We start from the raw sequence: 21102 nt of genomic DNA, 5'->3' as shown, positions 1-21102 counted from the left end.
TCCCTGCCCTGTCCCTTTCCCCTCCCATCCCCTACCTCCTCTTTGGGTCTTGCAGATTTTGGAAATTCACATCCCATTTGGTTCCTGCCGATGTAGAGATATCGTATCGCAGGCAAGGCGTGCAGGGCCTTCTCGGAGCCGCAGCGTTAATTAATGGTAATCCCTTAATCGCAGGGTTACGCCAGAGACCTCAGTGCCCGATTTGTCTCCTCCTGAGCAGCACCGGACCCAGAACAGCAAAATTGCCTGCCTTACAACAGGCTGGGCACCCGAGGTTATTTTCCCTCTGATTACCTGTGTTTGAACAACAAGCTATTATCATATTCTATTTTTTATTCTTCTTGCTGTTGGCTGCCATAATCTGACAAAAACACCTTTGCCACAATTAAAAAAAAAAAAGGGAAAATTATTTCTTTCAAAATTTTTAAAGGGAATTAGAGTTTGCTAGGATGTTTTTTTCTTCCCTTCTGCCCTTCCCCCTGGCATCAACATTTTTGTTCAGAAAGGGGCTGAAAAGCCCTGTTTCACTCAGACAACTTATCTCGTTTGATCTGGAATTTTCCCGAGCTCTTTCATCCAGTCAGTCAAAACTGTTCAGCTCTCTGCTACCTGACATAAAAATGCCTTTTTTTGGGGGTAAATTTTGTGCGTTCTTCAACACCAACAAGAAGTAACCAGAGAAAATATCAAGATCATCTAATTCCCACAGAAAACTCCTCAGAGCACCTTGCAGCCTCTCTAAAGATGCTCGATGCTTCCTTTTGGGCTGTCTTCTCTGGGTGTTCTGGTGAAACCTCTTCCTCCAGTGCAGAAAATTACAGACTTCTCCCCAAAACCCTCTCTGATAAAACCCTCTCTGGTGTACCCAGCATCAGGAAAGTGGTCATTGCTGGGGCCAGCCCCTTCTCTTGCTGCCCAGATGGGTGTAAGGAGGGATGGGCTAACAGGTGGGGCGCATTGCCACCCACAGATAACTGGCTGCACCCAGCTGCTGGGGGGAAAAGGGGAATTGGGGAGCAGCTCTGGGTTGGCGAGGGGCTTTGGGGAAGCCTGGGGCTCTTCTTTGCTGAGCCTCTGTCCCTAGGCTTGTGCTGGAGGAGCTCTGGGTCTGCTACAATTCAAGTTAGTGCTTACTAGCTCCTTAAAATGTCTTTTTTCTTTTCTTTACAAGAGATAAAAAGCTCTCTCTGGCTGTGCTACGGTTTGCCTTTTGCACCTTTCCTTTCCTGGGGAGGTAGAGCCTGACTTTGTGCGAGCTGTTAAGCCTGCACCAGCTTTCCCTTCATCTTGGGGCTTGAATTTCCTTATCTTCTAGTGCTTGGATCAACCTTCTAGCTCATGATTACTGTATGGGGAAATGCCTGGGAAGATGTTGGCTGAAAGCATCTTGGTTTGCATGCACAACAGCAGCAATCCTTCGTATGGAAAGGAAAATAGCAGAGGAGTATGGGTGCTCTGAGATGTGCTGATGAGTGTGTTTAGTGGCTGTGATGTGGATAAAGCCTCAGCTGTGCTTAGCCTTGCTCTTATATTACTTTGGACGGGTGAACCGGAAAAGGAAAGAAATGAAAAAGGAGTTGCACATGCATAAAAATTAGAGATGGAGAAGACCTGGGTCACCTACTCAATACTTTTCTGCCACAGGATGATTGTTCCTGGGCTGAGAGCTCCGCTCAGGCTTATGGCAGGGAATACATTAACCTTTAAAACAATGGCATTACAATGTTAGATATTTTCTTTAACCCAGATGCTACAGTCCTGAGAAATGCGAAGTGCAGGTTGTGTCTGAGCAACTGCTCCCCCAGGAAAGGTTTTGGGGGCTTTTTTATTTTTTATTTTTTTATGAAGGGGAGCTTGGCCTGCAGTTGCAAGCAGTATTAAAGTGGAGCACAGCTGGCCAGCTGTGCCACGTCCTGCCGTACCAGTCTACCCTTGGGAGTCCAGCTTTAGCTGTAGGATCAGCTCACGATTGTACAAAGCATGGAGGAATTGTTGTTTTGCAGAGATGCTGTTGGTTTTCCAACCCCTCGCATAGGGTGGCTAAATGGTACTTTAGAGCTGAGCTGCAGAGGTCCTGGGTAATTCCATCTCCTGCTTCTGGCTGTTTACTGGAGGGGGATGACATAGAGATCTTTCTTGATCTCTTCCCATTTCAAAGCAGGCTGGAAAACATCGAGGGGATGCATCTTCTTGAGCTTTGTCAGTGCCCAGGAAAGCACTTCAATAGCAGTGATTCGCCTGTGGCTTTCAAAGGGGTGCTCTTAAATTTCTAGCAGCATTTCTGCCCGTGCTTCATAGGCAGGGAAAGGGGAACGCCAAAGTAGAGGAGCTCTGCCTGGTACCATCCTTGATACAAGCAGAAGTAAATGAGACTAAATGAAAAAAGAAAAAAAAAAAAAAGGAAGAAAACCCCTAAAATCCCACCCATATGTCTAGGAAAAGCCTGGTGTGTTAATCCAGAGCACTCTGTCTCACTACCTCATTTTGAAGTGGTCAGAAACCTTTCTAAAGGTACCAGGGTGGTCAGCCAGGCCTGATTTGGAAGCCACTATTTTATTTTATTTTATTTATCTTCCATTTGGGCTGTTGTCTGCTCCTTCTCCAAGTTGTTCAGCAAGATGCGACACAAAGGCATGGAGAGATGTATTGTTATCGGTGGTTGTTGTTCCTCAGTCTTTATTGATTTTTATGAAAGAAATAATAACAACGTGCATGAGGGATCCAGCTAACAAAAGAGGTCCTGCAGTACACATCTCGAATTAAATATATAGAAGCTGGATCCAGCTGGGATATTGACGGGCAGGCACAAAGCGACGTGAGTCAGTGCGGTGCTGGAGCAAAGGCAGGACCTTGCCTCACCACCTTGGTACCAGAGCTGGTGCCTGGGACCCAGAGTTGCCCCAGCACATCCTGCCTTTTGGCAACAAAAGAAGACACGAGGAAGGAAAACAAAGGGCAGACCTGGTCCTTGTGGCTGGTCTCCTCTTCCCACCGTGTTGACTCCATGGCTGATGCAACCCATGTAGGGAAGGAGGTGAGGAACCAGCTCCAGCGTTGCAACCTCTCAACTTCATCTGCTTTTAGCCAACTCCAACAGAGAGCTCAATCTCCTTTCTCCCCTTTCTCCCCTTAATTTTGCACGTTCTCGTTTGTGGGTGTAACTCACAAGTGAGACCTTTTTGCTGTGGTTCCCCAGTGGGAGCAGAAGCGACCTGACCTGACGTTGTTCTTTGTGGGTCTGTGCCTGATTCTTCTTCCAGGAAGCCTGAGAAATTCAGACAAGGCTCAGGTAATCCTATAACGTCAGAATTTGTCTCTCCCCTGACTTTACAAGGAATTCCAGAGCATAATATTGAATCACAACCATATCTCTGCTCTTAAATCATTTCCCCTAGCAAAACATCACCCCGTAGAGGAAGTCCTTTCAGCGAAGACAAAAATGAAAGCATTTATCGCTTTGAAAAGATCCCTCTGTGTGCCAGAATCAGTGAGAGAGAGAGAATGGAAGTGTTAGTGCCTCCGGCGATGCCTTTGCAAGGCTGTTTGTCATCCCAGCCCAAGAAGCTGAGCACACACAAATATTAAACTAATATTTTTGGTGCTTGGTGAGTTTTGATCGGCGGTTCGCGGCGCCTGAGGCATTGAGCAGGAATGAGATGCAGTATCCTGAAGCTTCGTATTCATGGCTGAGTTGACGCTCCTTTTATATTTATTTATAAGTATGTGTGACTCTTATTATTCCTATTTATCTCTAGTATTTGAGAGAGGGAGATGCTAATGATAGCCAGTAGCAGCACCCACCCAAACTGCCAAGTCAGGAAGCAAAACAGCAGAATAAAGTGTTTTGGGGCCTCGAGACGCTGCTTATACCAACTTGATGACGCAGCAGGTTTGTGCTCCAACGTGAGCAGGGAGCTGGCAGAGGATGCGCAGGAATCCTTGTTTCCCAAATCTCCCTGGTTTGGGGTCAAAAATCCTTCTTCCTACCTAGGTACAGGCTGAAAAACAGCAAAAAAAGGAAACTGAGAGTTGGTTAATCTCCACAAGGTCGAGGTTGGTGCAGATGCTCCTGCACGCAGTGGGATGGAAGCCTGTCCTGAAGTGGTGCTACCCGATGTGACTTTGAGGAGCTGGGTTGGTTTATTTTTTTATTTCTTTTTATTTTTTTCTTGTACAAATGCAGAGGGAAAATAAACACAGTTGTCAACCCGTGACCCTTCTGAGCAGCCAAGGCCACCCCTCGTGCTCCAAATAGCCACTGTCGGCTGAGATGTGCTTTGCGGGGAGCGTACAATTATGTGGGCTCTTTCAGCATCTGGGAGCGGTGTAAGCTGTTATTTTCTCGAGCAAGGAAGAGGCTGAGAGGTTCAGGAGACAACAGGCAGCTCTGCGAGGAAGCCACAGTTAACCCTGAGTTAAATTTAACTCCCTGGGAACATCGGGAGCCTTGCGGCACATGAGGACGGGCACCCTCCTGGAGGGAGCTTCTCTGGCTCCAAGCTACTTTGTACAGGGAGGTTTTGGGGCAGAAAAGAGCTGAATGCTAAAGAGGAGAAAAGACGAGAGGTTCCTTTCCCAGCCGTCTGTGAGGGTGACTCACCCTTCCCAAATTCCTGGCAGTTTCTCTCGGTGACCAGCAGCTCTAGCTCGCGTTGCTGATTCATAACTGCTGGAAGCTTCTCTGCCTGGGTTCAGGGTAGGAAAATTGATGTGTTGGCTCTGATCTCACAAGAAGTTGTCTTAGGGCAAGGGGCAGCCCGAGAGAAGGGAGGGACGGTAGCAAGAGAAGACGTAGGGAGGAAGAGGTAAAGGAAGAGGAGGTGGTACCCAAGAAAGAAAATGTGTTTGGATTTCAAGTGATGGGGAAAAACACTTAGATGATCCGAAGCCAAACAACAGAACAGCTTGATGTGATGAATGATGCAAAACTCTGCTGTGATTGATTTCTTATTGCGGCAGGGATATTAGTAATAAAATCAATACCAATAGTTAGCTAGGCCTAATAACTACACAGATCAGGTCGGATTAGATTGATATTACTTATCCTAATAATCCACTCTTGTTGCTATCACATGCTAGGTAGAAACAGATAGTGGCTTTAATTAAAAACAGGGGCTCCAGCACTTCTATTCACTCAGTCATAACTGGAGATGGCCCGTCCTTACCCCAGCAATTAAATCTGTCCTGAAGGCTTTCTAAATGAGAAGAAGGACTCCATTGTTTCCTTGGAGCTGTTTCTAAAATAACCAAATGTTGTAACTCAAAGGTCGTAGCACAAACACCGTCTTTGTCGGTGGATGGGTTGGCTGTGTTGACCTCGTGTATTTCTGACTCGTGTGTGTTCCCCAGGCACTTGTCTGGAGGAACCAGCAGCTTGTAGTGTCCAGAAAGCTGGATCTGTGGTGGGAGAGCAAGGAGAGGGGACCTGGCTGAGCTTTTGGGGATGAGCTGCCCTGATGGGTTAACCTTTAGGACATCCCCTGCAAGAAGACAAGGTGCTAGGGGGTGAGATGGGACCCTCGACCTGCATGGTGTCAGGCAGTAGAGCTTTGTACTTGCCTGCCCTTGGATAAAAAGGGCTTTTTGCAGAGCTGTGCCTGCCTGCTGGGCTCAGCAGGGTGGGTTTGGCTGACTGAGGAGCACGAGCTGCTGGCTTGGGGAGGCAGCTGATGGAGCAGCCCAAAGGTTTCCTGCCCCCAGAGCATCTGGAGACCGTGGCAGGGCAACTCCTGGGGATGCTTCCCTTTGGATGATCATTACCAAAAAATAAAAAAATAAAAAAAAATAAAAGCCACCACCATGCTGCCACCGTCCATGCTCTGAAGCTGCTGGGAATTAAGCTTTGGACTGTGCAAAAGCCCCCAGACTGATCTTGCAGCAACTCTTGGTGTTCTGACATCAGGTGTTGGAGCTACGCCTCATGCTGGAGCATGACCATAGCCCTTCAGGTGTTCATGCCAAAAAAAAAATGTGTTGAAGCCCTTGCTTGCAGATGAGCTGGGTCAGGCTGTGGTCACCACCCCCTGCCCCATCTCGAGGTGACGGCCGTGCCCAGCAGCTCACCCCGGGGAACCGGCTGGTGGCCTCAATCAATGCGCTTCCATGAAAAACGCCAGCGTAGGGAAAACAGCATATTTAGAAGCAAAAAGCTCACCGGGTTTTATTGAATTTGTTCCAAGCCGTTCTGCGTTCAATCACCCAGAAACTGTCTCCCTGCAGGCAACGATATCTTTTACTAACAAGTGTTTGCTGTACGAAATAGCCCGTCTTGTACTTCCCGAGGTCTGTGCGCGGTGCCTGCCCTGCGTTGGGGCTCCTTCCTCCTCTCCTCTTTGTGCCTTAGTCATGGTAACGAAACCTTATGCAAAAGGGGAAGAAAAAGGAGGAGGAGAGAGAAGGAGAAAGCATAAGAAAATGTACCTAATGGGTTCTGCTCTGGTCCCCAGGTGGAAAAACTGCATCCTGCACTGGGGCAGCATCACCTGAGTGATTATCTTCCTTGGGATGCAAAGGGAGGCTTTCCACCTGGAGTGTTCCCCAAGTTACCCATCCCAGCAGGCAGGGCTGCCTGCCCGTGCCCAAGGTGGGCTCTGTTTTGGGAAGCTTTGAACCCTGCGGTGGCCGGGCATTGAGTAGGCAGCAGGTATTTTTCTCTTGCCAGGAGCCAGGTCTAAATCATTTCTCTTTGGGGAAAGGGAGCAAGAAAATGCACGTGCTGCTTCTGGGGAGGTGTGTCTGTGCTGTGCCTCTGATGCTGGAGCCAGGAAGCATCAAATTGCCTTTTTCTCCTCCGCCTGGCTTGGTGCTCTTCTCGCTGGCTTGCACATCCTGTTGGGTTTTGTGTGCTCTTCAAAGCCTAACAGCAGTGTGTTTTCTGTGTTTTCGGGGTCTAATCGGGACAAGCTTACCAGGCCTGGGCTTTATCTCACTTACAGTGGTTAATACAGCTCCACACTGATTTAGAAACATCAGGAGGCAGGAGCTGTTCCTCCCCGGGCACCCTGGAGAGAGCACAGCCAGAGTTTCCCCAAAGCACATGGGAACACCACTTCCACCACAAGTTTTGTTTGGGCTGCTTTTACTGCCCATATATAACAGATTTGCCTATGTCTCTGCTTCTCTGCAGTCGTCAAATATCACACTTCCCACCCAGCTGCACCCTTTTTGTGGAGTTAGGTTTATATTTGTTCTCTTTTGGCGTGTTTCTTGTTTGGCTTCTGTTTGATTTCTGTTTTTTCTTTGTGCTCGAGCACCCATTTAGGCCCCAAGGACCATGTCCCTGGAGGGCAGCACCTGCCCTCTTCCCACTTGCTGGGGGTCCTCTTTGCCCTGTCTCTACCCTACCACAAGTCTTACTCTGCTGGCTTTCACGTGGCTTTCTGCCCCTCCAGACGTTTCAGCCCATGTCTCTGCTTGCTGTAGGGTGAAATCCTTCGTGAACCCCAGCAGCACATCCAGGTGCCCACCCCCTGCTAAATGCTGGAGGAACAGGGACTGGGGTGGCTCAGAATCGACTGCTTTTCGCTTGGAGCGTGGCTGGCTTTCTTGGGAGTTTTGGGAAATTTTTAATAGCGCTGACTATTGATAACCTGTCACTGGGAATTTGCTTAGCACTTCACGGTGCGAGCGCTAAAAATACAAGGTCCTGCTCCCTGGAGCCTTCGGGAACGTTGAGAGAAAGCAAAACCTGAGAGGCAGGAGGGTTGTGGAGAGAAGTGGAGATACCAGGGCATGGTCAACCAAAAGCATAGCTGCCAGATTAATGGCCCTTGAAGCTGGAACCCTCTATTTATCCTCCAGACATGCGTGGCAAGGGAAGCCACCAGGTCTGCTGCAGCAAGCCTCGCTCTTCTCAGCCCAACGGTGGTGTTGCATCAAGAGAGATGGTTCTGGAGGGCTTCTGTAGGCAAAACTGCACAAGGAAAAAGATAGAGAGAAACCTCAAAGTGTCAGTCCCCTGCTGATTGTTTGGGAGCTCTTGTACCACGGCAGAGGGAGTCAAAGGGAATTTTTCCTTCTGCGTTAATGGAAGCGGGATCGGGCCATTTATCTTTGATGAAATGCCAAGAAAAGGTTGATGGTGTTTGCAGGAGGCAAAAAGGTATAATAAATAGTGCTTCCTGCTGCCTTTGGCTCCTGCCCTGAGATAGGAGGAGAAGCAAGAGGCAGGAGAGTGGATCTGATAACCCCGGCGTCTGTGCTCATCCCTTCCTGCCCTGTAACTGATGTGACTCAGGTGTCTGCCCCATTCTCACTCAGGAGAAGGCTTTGAGGTCTGTCGACATCTCTAAGCCCCATTATTTTCCATATTTTGCACTCATTTTCAGCCCATCACAGTTAAACCCCATAAATCAGACTTTGAATTTGGGCTGCGAGCTCCTCGGGCCAGGAAACTGTCTTGCACACAGGGATGTTTGGTTTTTTGTTTTTTTTTTTTTTTCAGTGCCCCTGATCTGGTGGAAATAGATGTGTTTGGGAGACTTGAACAGAAGTGGCAACAGACGCGCTGTGAAATAAAATCATGAAAGCCAGGGTTATGCTTTTAGGAGGGGGACAGAGAGGAGGAAAACCTGCAGGCATCGGAGACAAACCCAGGCAGAATTAGGGAAAGGCGATATTTAATAGCTCAGCAATCATGCTCTCCTTTCCAAGGTGCATTACCCCTAGCACTGAATTAAGGCCAGGTTTGTTGTGTTTAATACCTGTGCTTTTAGCCCTCTTTCCTTACTTTCTTGTCATTAGATAGATTTGCCTTTAGAGAACTTTATTTTTCTTTCTGAGTGTCTGTGGTGGCTCAGAAGTGACTCAGGACTTGATCGATACCTCTGGTGGCTGCTGCCGTGGCCACTGATGGGAAGCTGGTGAGAATTATTCAGGTGAAAGCCCCGGAGAAACATCAGTCAGGGTAAGGTCAGGTAGTTTGCTTGTTCTAAATCTTCTTTGTTTTCAGAAATGGCAACAGTGAGAGAGTGCCAGAAAACAGATCTTGGGGAATATCAGGATGGTTTAAATGCGCAATGGAGGAAGGCAGGAATTTATGGCAAGGAAATACGTTATCAGTAAAAAAAAAAAAAGTGCATTTCTAGTAAAATCAGGCTTTGTTTTGGCTTTTCAAAGGGGGAAAGACTGGTTTTGAGCCTTTTGAGGTTCAGATCAGGAGTGCTTCTGTACTCACCACCAGGACTGTCCTGCCCTCCAACTGTTCTGCTCCCCAGGGAGCCCTGGTGGGATCTCTCTGCCTGGTAGCACCCAGCAGATTCTCCTCCTGCCCAAGTGATTTCTCCCGGGTCTGGTTGGGGTTGGAAGTGATGTGAGCATCCCTTGTAAATACGATCATGCCTTGGGGTGGCTGGTTTGTTCTGGGACCGCCGCTGGGTTTGCAATGTTTGGTTTCTCCACCCCATGTGCGGATGGTAGGAGCTTTATTTGGTGCTGATTGCTTGGATTTCCACCTCTCCTGGCAGCATTCCCAAGCTGTGGTCTTGGTCCAAACCTCTCCATCCTGCTCAAGTGCCACCACGCTACATCTGCTTCCCATTCACCCAAGGGAAAAAAGGACAACTCTCGCTGCACCCAGGATGAGTTTGGGCCGTGCAGATCAAACCCTGTTGCCAAACTTTGCGGGGTGATGAGCAGAGCCCAGCAAACGATAACATGCAAACAACTTAAGTGAATCTTCTCCCTGTTCAGATGGCTTGCATAAAATGAGATGGAAGAGAGGAATAACTCTTTAACGTGCATACATCAGGCAGCATTTTCAACATTTGCCCAGAGGATGTTCATGCCTGGTAGTGCTATTTTCGTGGTGGCTCTTTGCAATGATTAATTTAAAGTGCCAGCATCAGAATCATGGGAACACACAAGAAACTCAGTTTTTCTTTTAAAATAGAAGTGAGTTTCCTTCCTGATGCTGCAGAAAAAAAAGAAAAAAAAAAACACTTGTTAAGGTCACCGTTAAAGGCATGTAAAACACCCCTCTGCTTCTCTTCTAATCTCATACTTTCCCTTTGGTTTCTTAATTTGGAGAGGAACCCTCTCGCTGGGAGCACACCATATGGTTGCGGCTCACCAGAACGGAGATGCCGATGTCATCCAACCTTTTGCAGCAGATGCCCCAATTTCCCGTAGCCAGGGCGCTCGATGAGAGCTTTCTGTGACGAAGCTGAGCCCTCGCTTTCTTTCCCTGAGCTCCTCAGAGGCCATCCTTCAGGATGCCTCGTGCCCCATCTTCCCCCTGAGCATCTTCACGTGGAGGCGTTGGACCAGACCCCTCTTGTGTTGGGTGCATCCCATCCCTTAAAAATAACCTCAACTCCTCTTCAACTAGTGGATACGGTGGTCTCCACTCTGTTCATTTCTTTGGCACCTGTGGGGCATGCCTTGGGGCATCTTTCCTTTCACCACTGTGGTATTTGGGATGTGCATCCATGGGTGGCACAGATCTCGTGCGGATAGCGAGCAGAGAGTTTGAGGTTATTTACCGGGAAAGGATAAGCCCCGGCATTTATATAAAACATTAATAATTTCGCCCTTTCCCTCCACGTTTACCAAATTGATTTTTGAACTGCTAGCAGTCGTATTGCAATAAATATAGTTGAAATCCATTGCACGTAATGGTTTATAAATTGTGAGTCATAATTCAGCGGGAGCCTTGGGTTTGGTTTGCTGGCTCCCGTCGGTGCATGCGCGGGTGCGTGTTTTCCTTTCTTCAGCCCCTAAGACTGCATAACTCTCCAGTGGAGTAATAAATTGGGAATAATAGAAGCTCGGCTAACTAAATTTCACTTGTCAGGTTGAAGATTTCATGTTGTGCATTAACTTCTTGCAAATAGCACGTGTCAAAAAATAAAAATAAGATAGAATAACCCCCTGGCTCTGCAGTACCAGGCTGTCTGGGTGAGAGGGGAGCCCCTATTTTTTGCTCCTAACAGCAGCATCTCTTTATCCCTCTGCCAAAATGGGCCTGTGGGGCATCAGGAATAAGCTGTCCCCACCCCAAAGTTTGGTATTGGAGAAGAAGAGGGGTTTGGGTAGAAGGAGCATCCGAAAACTGTGCAGAAGATGCAGAAGGGCTTAGCTCAGGGTTGCAAATATGTGCAAGACACCTTCCCAGCAGCCCAGGATGCACGTCCCTCCTCTATCCCTCCTTCTCCAAAAATGCAGCAGCAAAGCCACGGAAAAATCCCCCCTGGGTAAAGAGAGGGAGCCGGAGCTTGGAGCAGCGGCTGGGCAGGAAAATCCATATCTGCTGCAGATTTATTATCTGTCGTGTGAGATGTAGCACGGGTATTTTTAAAACGTGGGCCCATTAAGCTCTCCAAACGGCTGGCTCACCTGCTATTTTAACAACGTGCTGTGACACCGGCTCTTTTATGAGTATTCCTCCTGGACTTGTTAGCTCTACGCTGTCGCATCCCATTCCGAGGGAGGAAAATGCCAGCAGGGTGACCACGCCAAAAGGGCTCGCTGAGGCTTTTACAGGGGGTAAAATTACTGAGCCCAGAAATGCAGAGGGAAGTGGGGGAAGAATGGATAAGTTTGGAATGATGGGTTTAGGTGTTTTTTTTTATCAGATGCTGGGGCATAGAGGTGCTGGATGGAGGGGCACGAAGCGAGCAGGAGAAGCCTTCCCCGGGTGCGGGCAGGGCTTTGGAGCACGTCAGCGCTGGCACCCACGGCCAGAGGAGCTGAGCCAAGGAGGGGAATGACACATCCCAACACAAACAGCCAGGGAATGAGTGTGTGGAGGCGAGGAACGGCAGTGCTTAACCCTTCGGAGATGGCACACGGGGGGGACCAGCTGTGCACAGGTTGGGGAAGGTAGGGAGGAGAGCCAGGTACCAAAAGGAGGTGCATTGGAGCCCAAATGCAAAAATTTGGCCACCAATGCTGGCGAGGGGGTCTAATTTCCTATGCTGTTCCTATACCATGTGCCCAGACCTCATTGGTGCTGTGCAAGCACCTTCTGGCTTTCACCTTTGGGAAGGAAAAAGGAAATTTTGGTCCAAATTCCTGGCAGAGCATTCTCCTTGCTCCCTTTTTTATGTTACAATCACGGTGGAGATTTGCTTGGAAAACTCGCAAAAGTAGCCCAGAAGAATAAACACAACTGCCTGGCAGAGATAATCAGTTGCTAAAACATGCCTACTGCTCTAATTATAAGGGAAATGAAATTGGGTTTAAGCTGGAATTAACCTGAGACCCCCCCCCTTATCCCATCCATCTATCGATCGCTCCTGGCCCTTCTGGACAAATGGGATGGGAAGAGGAAAGGAGACTCGTCCTCACCCCAGGGCCCCAAAACCTCGATCCCCCCCAAGGCAGCACAAGGTGCCCATGCCAGCCTTCACCCAGCCTCCACTTGCTTGTGTCTGACTGACTGAGGGTGGTTCGCCTGTCACCTCATTCAGCTCCCCAGCCTGGTCCTTCGGCTGATTTCTGCCTTTTCTTCCTCTTGTAACAGCACTGTGGCTCTGCTCTCTGTAATACAACACCGAGAAACCTCACCTTGCCCCTGCTGCCCTTTTCTGCTCAGTTAGAGGATGGATTGGGACCGCGATCTTTGCTCGGAAGCATTTTTGGAGGTGTTTATTTCAGTTCAAGCCCTAGAGATGGCACTGCCAACGTGGTGCGTCCCAAGGAAGCCTTGTTCACCCAAGGTTGTCTGCCCTCTCCAACCTTTGCAGACACAGAAAATTTCACTGTGGGACAGCTGTGAGATGGGCAATCTTCATAATTGTGTGTTTTACTCATTTCTGGGTGATTAATCTGTCACAATTAATTGGCAATCCTTGTTTTCTTTATGACCATTGGCCGTGCTTATCGTTCACCGCACGCCTTTGGGCCTGAGCTGGGTACCCAGAGCTGACACACAGATTGTTTTATGGTGATTTATTCTGATTCCCAGCCCTGAGGAGGCAGAGGTTTGATCTTTACCTGTCTGGATCTTTATCTTTCCCCAGCCCTCGTGGGATTTTGGGGTGCCTGCTTGGGTGCTGGGGATGCTCAGGGTTGCTGCTGTGCACATCACACAAGGTCAGCCGGGCTGTGCAGGTGCTGCTGGGTTGCAAGGAGATAATAATTCATGTCTCCGTTGCTGGGTCACAGCTGAAAGTAATGAATGGCTTCCAAAACTTGTGCAAGTTTCCTTTTATTAATATATCTGGGGCTCCTCCTTTGCCCATGGGTGTCTGGGCACAATTAGGTCTTACTTTTCCAACCTAGAAAACATGAGATTTTCTTTCTGCAATGAGAACTGAGATTCTCTGCTAATGGCAACGCTCCTGAAGAAGGGTCTGGGGGGGGGGGGGCGGGGGAGGAAAAAAAAAGGCAGATGTGGCAAGCAGACCGTGATAAAACTGTGATCTGGTGTGATTCCTGTGCACAGCTATTCTGCACTAAGAGCGTCTCTTTCAGAGGGTAACCTTCTCTGCATGGGTCCGATCCTGAAGCCCACTGGGGACCTTGGAGCCCTCTCCATCACTGATCTCACCTTCCTCCTGCATCTGGAGGAGGCAAAACTGTCCCAAAACAGGGATGGAGGGGACATCAGGAGCACCACGGTGCTCCCACCCCACTGCTGGGCTGCATCCCCATCCTGCGTGCACCCTGTAAACCCAGATTTTTTTTAAAAAAAGAAAGCGACCACGTGCACAGGAGGGGAAAATAATCAAGCCGAGGGGAAGGAGAAAAAAAACAACTTGTCCTCGTCTAACATAAAAGCCCTCCTCCCCTCGAAAGAAATAAAAGCCAGAGCGAAATGAAGGTAAATGCCAGAGGTTTAAGTACCACGCTGCCGGGTGTGTTTTAAAGGTTACCTTTCAGGGGGTTGAAGAGAGACAGAGAGGGAAGGAGCTGGAGCACTTCCCGTGGCGAGGGCCACTCCAGTGCTTAATGGCTTTTTATATCCCCGTCTGCTTTCCGTGACATTATTAAAATTGTTTATTTTTAATTTTTTTCCTCCCTGCATCTGGAGGAAGGGGTCGGGTTGGGGAGGGAGGACAAGCCGTTGCCGTGGCAATACCCGGTGTAAATCTACATCGTGGATTGGGAGGGAAAAGGACGTTTTGGGGTGGTTTTTAAGGATGCTGTGGGTGGGGGCACAGGCAGGCAGGGGTGCGATGCCACCTGGGAGGAATGGCATTTTCCTCCCCCCCAGGCACCCTGTCCAGGCTCTTGGGGATGTCAGATGGCCTCATGGGGACCAATTATGACCAGGGCTGGGGAGGCTGTTGGTGCAACAGCCCTGGTGGGGCAAGCGGAGGGGATGGAGGGCTCCCCCCTGGCTCTGGTACCCCAGCAGATGCTGGGGAGAGGGAACTTGTTCAAACTCTTCAGCTCTCATGCCCCAAACCCGTGTTTTTTTGGCAAGCAGGTATTATGGCTATTATGTCTAATAAAATAAGCCTAGTCTTTACTCCAAAGCTGCTCCAGGGGCTCTGGTAACTGCTGCTTCGCTATTTTTTTTTCTCCTACTTGATCTGAAAGCCCAGAATAAAAATACAGCAGAGACACTTGGAGAAAAGGAACTGACAGGACAAACAGCCATGGGAAATCCTGGAAAGACACCGAAGTCCCGCAGGAAGGAGGCACCCGGATGGGCTGAGGACAGATCCTGGCACCCCTGCTCTGAACTGGGAAGTTCTAGGGGTTTTCCCGAATATTCACGTGTGTGCAAGCAGGGTTCAGCGTCCCTGCTTACAGACAGCACTGGTGCCTACTTCTGCTGTGCTTGTTTTTTTTTTTTTTCCCCAGCTCGCAGCCTCAGTGCCAAAGCAGAAAGGACGGGCTGAGTGAAGAGGGATGAGTGCTACCAGAAGGAGAAAAACCCCTCTGGTCAGCACAGGCCCCCTGGGGGCTCCACCAGCATGTGCTGGTGTATGTATTTAGGTTTGGGGTTAGCTTTGCCCCCCCCAGCCCCAGCAGGGGACCCAGCACCACGGTGCCCGGGGTGATGGCTTAATACAGGAGGCCCTTGCTTAGGGCCCCGTTGGGTGGGCTGATAACGCCGCCACAATGTGGAGAGGGAAATGAAAGCAAGGGAGAGGTGGAGGTTTAATTGGGTAATTCTCGCTGGAGCAGCTCTGGTGTAAGCAGGCAGAACCCCACCTGCATCTTTACATGGTTTTGCATGTTAACAAGGCCTGCGTCCCGTCAGGAGGCTGGCGGGGTGTGAGGGGTGATTAAACCCGGCAATAATAGCATGAAGCTGGCTACTGGGAGTAGAATGGAACAACCTAAAATGTCCGGCTTGTTTATTTTCCCCCCATTACTTATCCCAAACAACCCGAATGGATGGATTCCTCTCTGCCAAGGCCGGGCTGAGCTGAGCACAGGCGTTAAGCTGGGTGGGAAAGACCTGCCAGAGCACAGGTCAGGGACAAATGCTGAATATATTTATATATCACTGGCAATTTCTGGAATTCTTCCCATCCTAGACAACCTGACATTCAGTTTGCTGAACTCCATCCTGCATTTGAATGGCCGCAGGTGTAAAAGCAAGGCGCTCGTCCCTGGAAGCACCAAGACGTCCCCCGAGGAGGTTTAGCCCCAAGTGCTTTATTTATCTCCCAACCCCGTGCTGTTCTCAGACTGGGAAGGGACTCAGAAAATCCCTCGGGTCTGTGATCCAGACGTAATTTTTAGCCAGATTTCCCAAGGAAAACGACTGCTGGTGCAGTCGTGGCTGTCAGCGTGTGAGCGTCTGGCTGCTTGCCAGCGCCCGTTTCAGCCCTTCTGACCCTGTGGCCTGGTTTGGGGCAGTTTGGAGAGGGTTTGAGGTCTCAGAACAGGACAGATCCCACAAGATCTGTAAGCACAGCATTAGTTTAGCATCAGTAGGGAACACCCTGGTCCCCCAAACCCATTCCTGGTCACTGGTAGCTCCCCTTGGCAAACACGGCCAGAAGGCTTTGCGCCACATGTCCCTGCTCCTGGCCAGCCTTGTTTTAAGGTCAGGAGGCCAAAATGAAGTGGCCAGCATGCTCCTACGCTTGTCAGCTTTACCCAACATGAGGCTTTGGTTGCAGATAGAGACATGGAGCCCTGCTTCAGCAGAAGAACAGCAGTCAGAGGCATGCCCTTGACTTCACTGCCACCTGGGCTTATTGCATGCTGGAAAAAGCTGCCAGACGCTTGCTTGTACAAAGCTGGGGGAAAACTGCACCACATTGCCATCCCACCCTGGGAGCACCCGCCACATCCGCAGGAGCCCCACGGCCACGCAGTGTCCCCAAGCTCCAGGTGGCTTCAGGCAGCAGCAGAAGCAGCAGCAAACAAAACCACACCAGGACGCCTGGTCCGAGACCCCGGCCCCACCGCACCGCGCCCTTTCCGGGTCCATGCTGGCTGCCCCGGTGCTGTTGGCAGGTATATTGCGGGAGGAAGCTTGCCTCGGCCTCCGAGAGCGCCGGGTGTCGCTCCCAGGGGATGCTCGCAGCGCCGGGCAGTGACACGCATTGTTAGCGAGGCCAGGCTGCATCAAGGAAAACAAGTGGAGTGACACTTGGCCATCAGTGATTCCTCCCCCTCGCTCATAAGTCTGTCAGCCCTTTCAGCTGGATTGTCAAAATATGTTTGTCACAGAACAATTCCTACTCTTTTTTTTTCTTTTTTTTCCCCCTTTTCAGACTCTGGCTGAACTCATCCATTTGGAACAAAACCCAATATTCATTTCCTCTCTGGGCAGTTTATTTTATTATTGGCTCACCTGCTCCCAAGCTTGAAAAGCTATAAGACTAGCTGGGTCTTCAAAATTAAATTCTGCTGGGTTTTTGGTGTGTTTTTTCTTTTTTTTTCTTTTTTTTTTTTTTTTTCCCTAGTCTCACATATTCCATGGCTGCAGGTTACTGGCAGGGATTTGGAGATGTACTTGGCAAAAGTGCTTTCTGTCTGGGATGGGGATGAGCAAAACAGGAAGCCTGTTTCTCTCTGAACCAGCATCTTTCCAAGGGCTGGAGCTGTTTTGGAGCAGGACAGGCCTTAGCTGTGCTTTGGGTGGTGGCGAGGCGGAGCTGGGGGCACCCAAACCGTCCCAGCACCCAGAGCGGGTGCATCCAGCACCTCTCACGCTCAGCGCACCCTCCCTGGATGCATAGGGCTGGTGGGAGTGGAGCGAGGACAATTTGCTGGTGGAAAACCTCCTTCTGGTGCCACCCCCAGTTTCCCTGCCTCCAACAGCACAGCTGGCTCACATTTAAGGACTCAGGAGCTCCCAATTAGTCACTTTGGGGTTAAACTCCCCATCTCTCCATGTATAGGTGATGCCATCTTCCTTCTACAGCCAGACAAGTGAGGCCCAAAGGCAGGAAAAACCCCCAGATTGCAGCTTTCACTTTCAGGGACACATTCCCTGCCTCCTTTGCCTGCACCCCCAGGTTTTGTGTGTGGCTTTTCCGTGGGAACCCTGCCAGAGATGCTCACTCCCTGCAGACATTGGCGGCGGTGCGGGAGCCAGGAGCTGACCTCACCATTTCTCAGCAGGAAACCAGTCACCAGCAACTGCTGTTCCCACTGATCTCATGCTGTGGGAGACCTGTCCCGTCTCACCTGGAAATGCCAGCAGCCAGACAAAAGCTGCTTTAACCCGGAGAGCTATTTCTAGCCTGGATGCATGTTGTACCGGGAAGCTTATTCCTTGGTCCCGTGGTGCGGCCATGTGGGCTCCCCGGGATGGGAGCACCCCAAGCATCCCCAGCACCACGAGAAGCATCCAAACCCGCCTGCCTGCCACGTGTTGGAACAAGAAAAGCAATCACGGCTGAAAATGAGAGGAAAGGGAGGTGTGAAGGAAAGGCTGGTGGGTGTCAGACAGGCTCCCCGCTCAGGGCAGTAGAAGAAGCAGATGGGGTGATTTTATTCATTTTGGGGCAGAAGGAGGCAATTTCCTCCCTGTGAGCACCTGGAGGGCACAGCTGATGAATAGGACTCTTCCACCCGTGCAAAGCTCAGGAGGGTTTTTTTTATCCGGGGCTGCTCCATTAACGCAAACAGACAGCGACGCTGGCTGCTGACACCGGGGTTAATTAAATCCATCTCTCCATCAATTCTTATTCAACTATTATCGATGGTCATTAGATCAGCGACAAAGTGACAAGCAAACGGTAATAGACTCATCTTAACCCTTGTGGTGCTGGAGAAGGGCAGCGGGATGAGGAGTGGGGGGGCTGCTGGTAGTAGTTAATGGGTATGGGGCTGGTTCACCCCTCTCCGGTACGTGCTGCTGTTTCTTTTTGTGGGGTTCGGGCTTCTTTCTTTGTGCAGCTCTTTACGTTGGCTGTTAACACCTGCAGGAGCCACAATGTGCTTGAGAGCAGCTGAAGAGATGCTTGCAAGTTAGACGAACCACTCATTCCTTGGGAAAAAGTATGCACGAAAGAAATGGACAGAAAAACTAAGGCTGGACATCCCAAGGCATGGTGCCGGAGAGGGACCTGGTAGGTGCTCACGATCCGGCCTTGCTCGGCGTTCTGAACTGCGTGCGTCCCTCGCTTCTTGCAGAATAATTGCCATCTTCATTTGGGGAGGGAAATAATTACTTCCTTCGTGACACGAAGTCAATTTTGGTCCTGAACCAGAGGGACAGACTGACAGAGGGAATTTCAAAGAGAGTGAAAACAAGGCTGGCATTTGGAGGCTGCAATTAAGGACACCAGGGGGGTTCTCACCCTTCTTTTTTTGCACATCAGATCAGAGAACTTGTAAGATGGGCTGGCTGCTCTGCTTCAGGCTGGGGGGAGAGCAAAGGCCTGCCTTAACTTTTCTACTTTTTGCCCAAATATTCAAAGATGCACCTTTTTTCCCCCCTTTGCCATGGGAGCAGGGTCATTTAATGGGGTCCCTCGGAGAGCTCCACCATGGGAGCATGGCCACGACATAAAAAATGCTCCCGGGAGCAGGGATCCTGCAACAGGGACACGAAAACCCAAATAAATCATCAGGTGGTTCCTTTTGTAGGGTTTCTCTGCTCCAGGGCAGCCCTGGCTAAGTGGCAGCGGGTCCCTGCCGAGGGCTGCACACATCCCCGGAGCAAGGGGGAGGCCGAGATCCAGCCCGGCTAATTGATGCTGAATTATGTGTATAAAAAAATAAATAAAAGGAAAGCAAAGCGGGTGGTTCTATAAACATACATATTTTTCACAATCCGCACCAAACTGATTGAAGCCAGTGTCAGGGGTGATATATGGTAGCAAATTGATGAAACATTGATGCCGGGGATGAATATTTCAGGAGGAGCTGTATACATCGTACGGCACTCTTCTTAAATCTTTAACCAGTGTTGGGTAACCTTGAGAGGGGTGTTTGTAAGTTTATTCGTGGTGAGGCGCCACAAGTAAAGAGCAAGGGCGAAGGGACCTGAATTTGGCTTTTGCTTTGCTTGGGCTGTTTGTTTGGTGCCAGGCATTTCCCCCATGCCCAAAGCAGGAACCAAGCGAGGGACCAGCACTTCTCGGTGACATTTAGGAGGTGCCCTGGGCTCTCTGCATTCGCCTCTCTGAAATGTGCTTGTTGAGTTTGGAAATGAGCAGCACTCAAGGTTTTTTTTTGTAAAACCTCTAAGAATAAGTGTTGTGTTTTTTTTTCGTGGAAGCAGCATCACCAGGAGGATGCGGTTTGGAGGGGTTTATTTGTTTTATTTCCAGGGTGGGGAGAGAGAGGAAAGGTTTGCCGTTTTTTTTTTTTTTTTTTTTCCTCGTTTTGAGGAACTGTTTTGATTTTTCCTGAACAAAACCCATGTTATTGTAGCACAGGGAGCGCCTTCCCGTGCGCAGGACCTCCTGCCGCACCGGCTCCGTGCCTCCTGCCCAGGACAGCTCACACCACGCACGGGGAAGCCTCTCCTACCACTGACACCATCTCGTAGCACTTTCCAGCCTTTGGGTGCTTTTCTTCCTCCCCTTCCACGCTGAAAGCTGCAAGTCGAGCCCCTGAGGCACTCACGTAGCGCCAAGAAATCCCTGCTGTATGTCTTTTGGTAAGACGCATTTGCTGTTTTACAGTGCTCAAACACCATCTGCTGTTTTGTGCAGTGGCACTTTCACACCGGGGGGGGCATTTTTAAGTTTAAATCGCTCCTTAAAGAACAAATTTACAGTACTGGGGGCGGCTGGGGAAATCCCACGGTGGATGCTGAAAGGACCACAGCCAGGGCCTGCGGTGCCCATCCTCATCCTGTGGGCACTGAATTTCTCATCCTCCCACCCAGCAGAACATCTCCTGCCCCTGCTCTCTGGCAGCCCCAGGGATGATGGGCAACTGAGGTCCTTCCACAGCGCTTAACTCAAAGCCCTGTTTAATGGGGCTGAAAAAACCCCAAGCCCTGATGGATCACAGGCAGCATTGTGCCGCCGAGGCCACTTGTGCCGGTGACAACGCGGCGGTGTCGCTGCTGTGACATATAATTTGTGGAGGTGCGTGGCTGAGCAAAGCGGTAGCAAACACCTGCTGAAGAAAGTTCGGCCATGATCTGTAGTGCTTAAACAAATATGATTAAAATAATTGGTGGCTGCTCTCCTTTTTCTAGTTTGGGAGCATCACTGGGATGTAATGGCTGCAGCAGCATGGCCCTGTGCTCGCACAGCATTCATTTGGTGCCTCATTTCCAGATATTGCCTCGTTTGGTCTAGAAATTTTCATTTTCGTGGAGCCAGGGATGCCACTGTCACAATCACATGAAGGTTGGCGAGTGTGTCCTGCAAGCAGCGTGTGGGTGCCCTGTTCCCAGGGTCCCCCCTGTCACCCCGGGAGCCACCAGGGTGTCTGCGCTCAGACACGCTCCTTGCACGGAGCGTCTCCAGCCATCAGCAAAGGCAAGCAAATGATGGTGTATTTATTTATTTATTTTGATGTTTCTTGGCTTTTTTTCCCCTCCCTTTTTTCTATTTTCTCCTTTTTTTTTTTTTTGCTGTTCTAGCTTCTTGCTGGCAACAGCAGACGCTGTATTTTGACGAGTTAATAAACATCTCCCCCGGGAGTTAGGGAGCTCCGGTGTGCTCTGCCTCACCACGCTGTACGTCTGCCGAGCAGAGTTTGTAGAGCACGAGAGGCTTTTCTCCCCCCTAATCTGAAAACTCAGCCTCTCACCTCTCAGCCTTCCCCACCTGC

The 21102-nt window shown here is 49.9% G+C and overlaps 1 long non-coding RNA gene across 1 annotated transcript in view; it reads left to right on the top strand.

Annotated features, from left to right (window-relative positions):
- Positions 1 to 21102, top strand: part of LOC121072982 — a 47100-nt gene that overhangs the window by 25510 nt on the left and 488 nt on the right. Inside the window, exon 8 of the long non-coding RNA XR_005821453.1 lies at positions 14488 to 19972. This is a non-coding gene — a long non-coding RNA (uncharacterized LOC121072982). The remainder of the gene's footprint in view (positions 1 to 14487; positions 19973 to 21102) is intronic.

This window comes from Cygnus olor, chromosome 7 (assembly GCF_009769625.2).
Source record: "Cygnus olor isolate bCygOlo1 chromosome 7, bCygOlo1.pri.v2, whole genome shotgun sequence".
NCBI lineage: Eukaryota > Metazoa > Chordata > Aves > Anseriformes > Anatidae > Cygnus > Cygnus olor.
The sequence above is the reverse complement of the archived record's forward strand: the minus strand, read 5'-3'. Positions and strand labels throughout refer to the sequence as shown.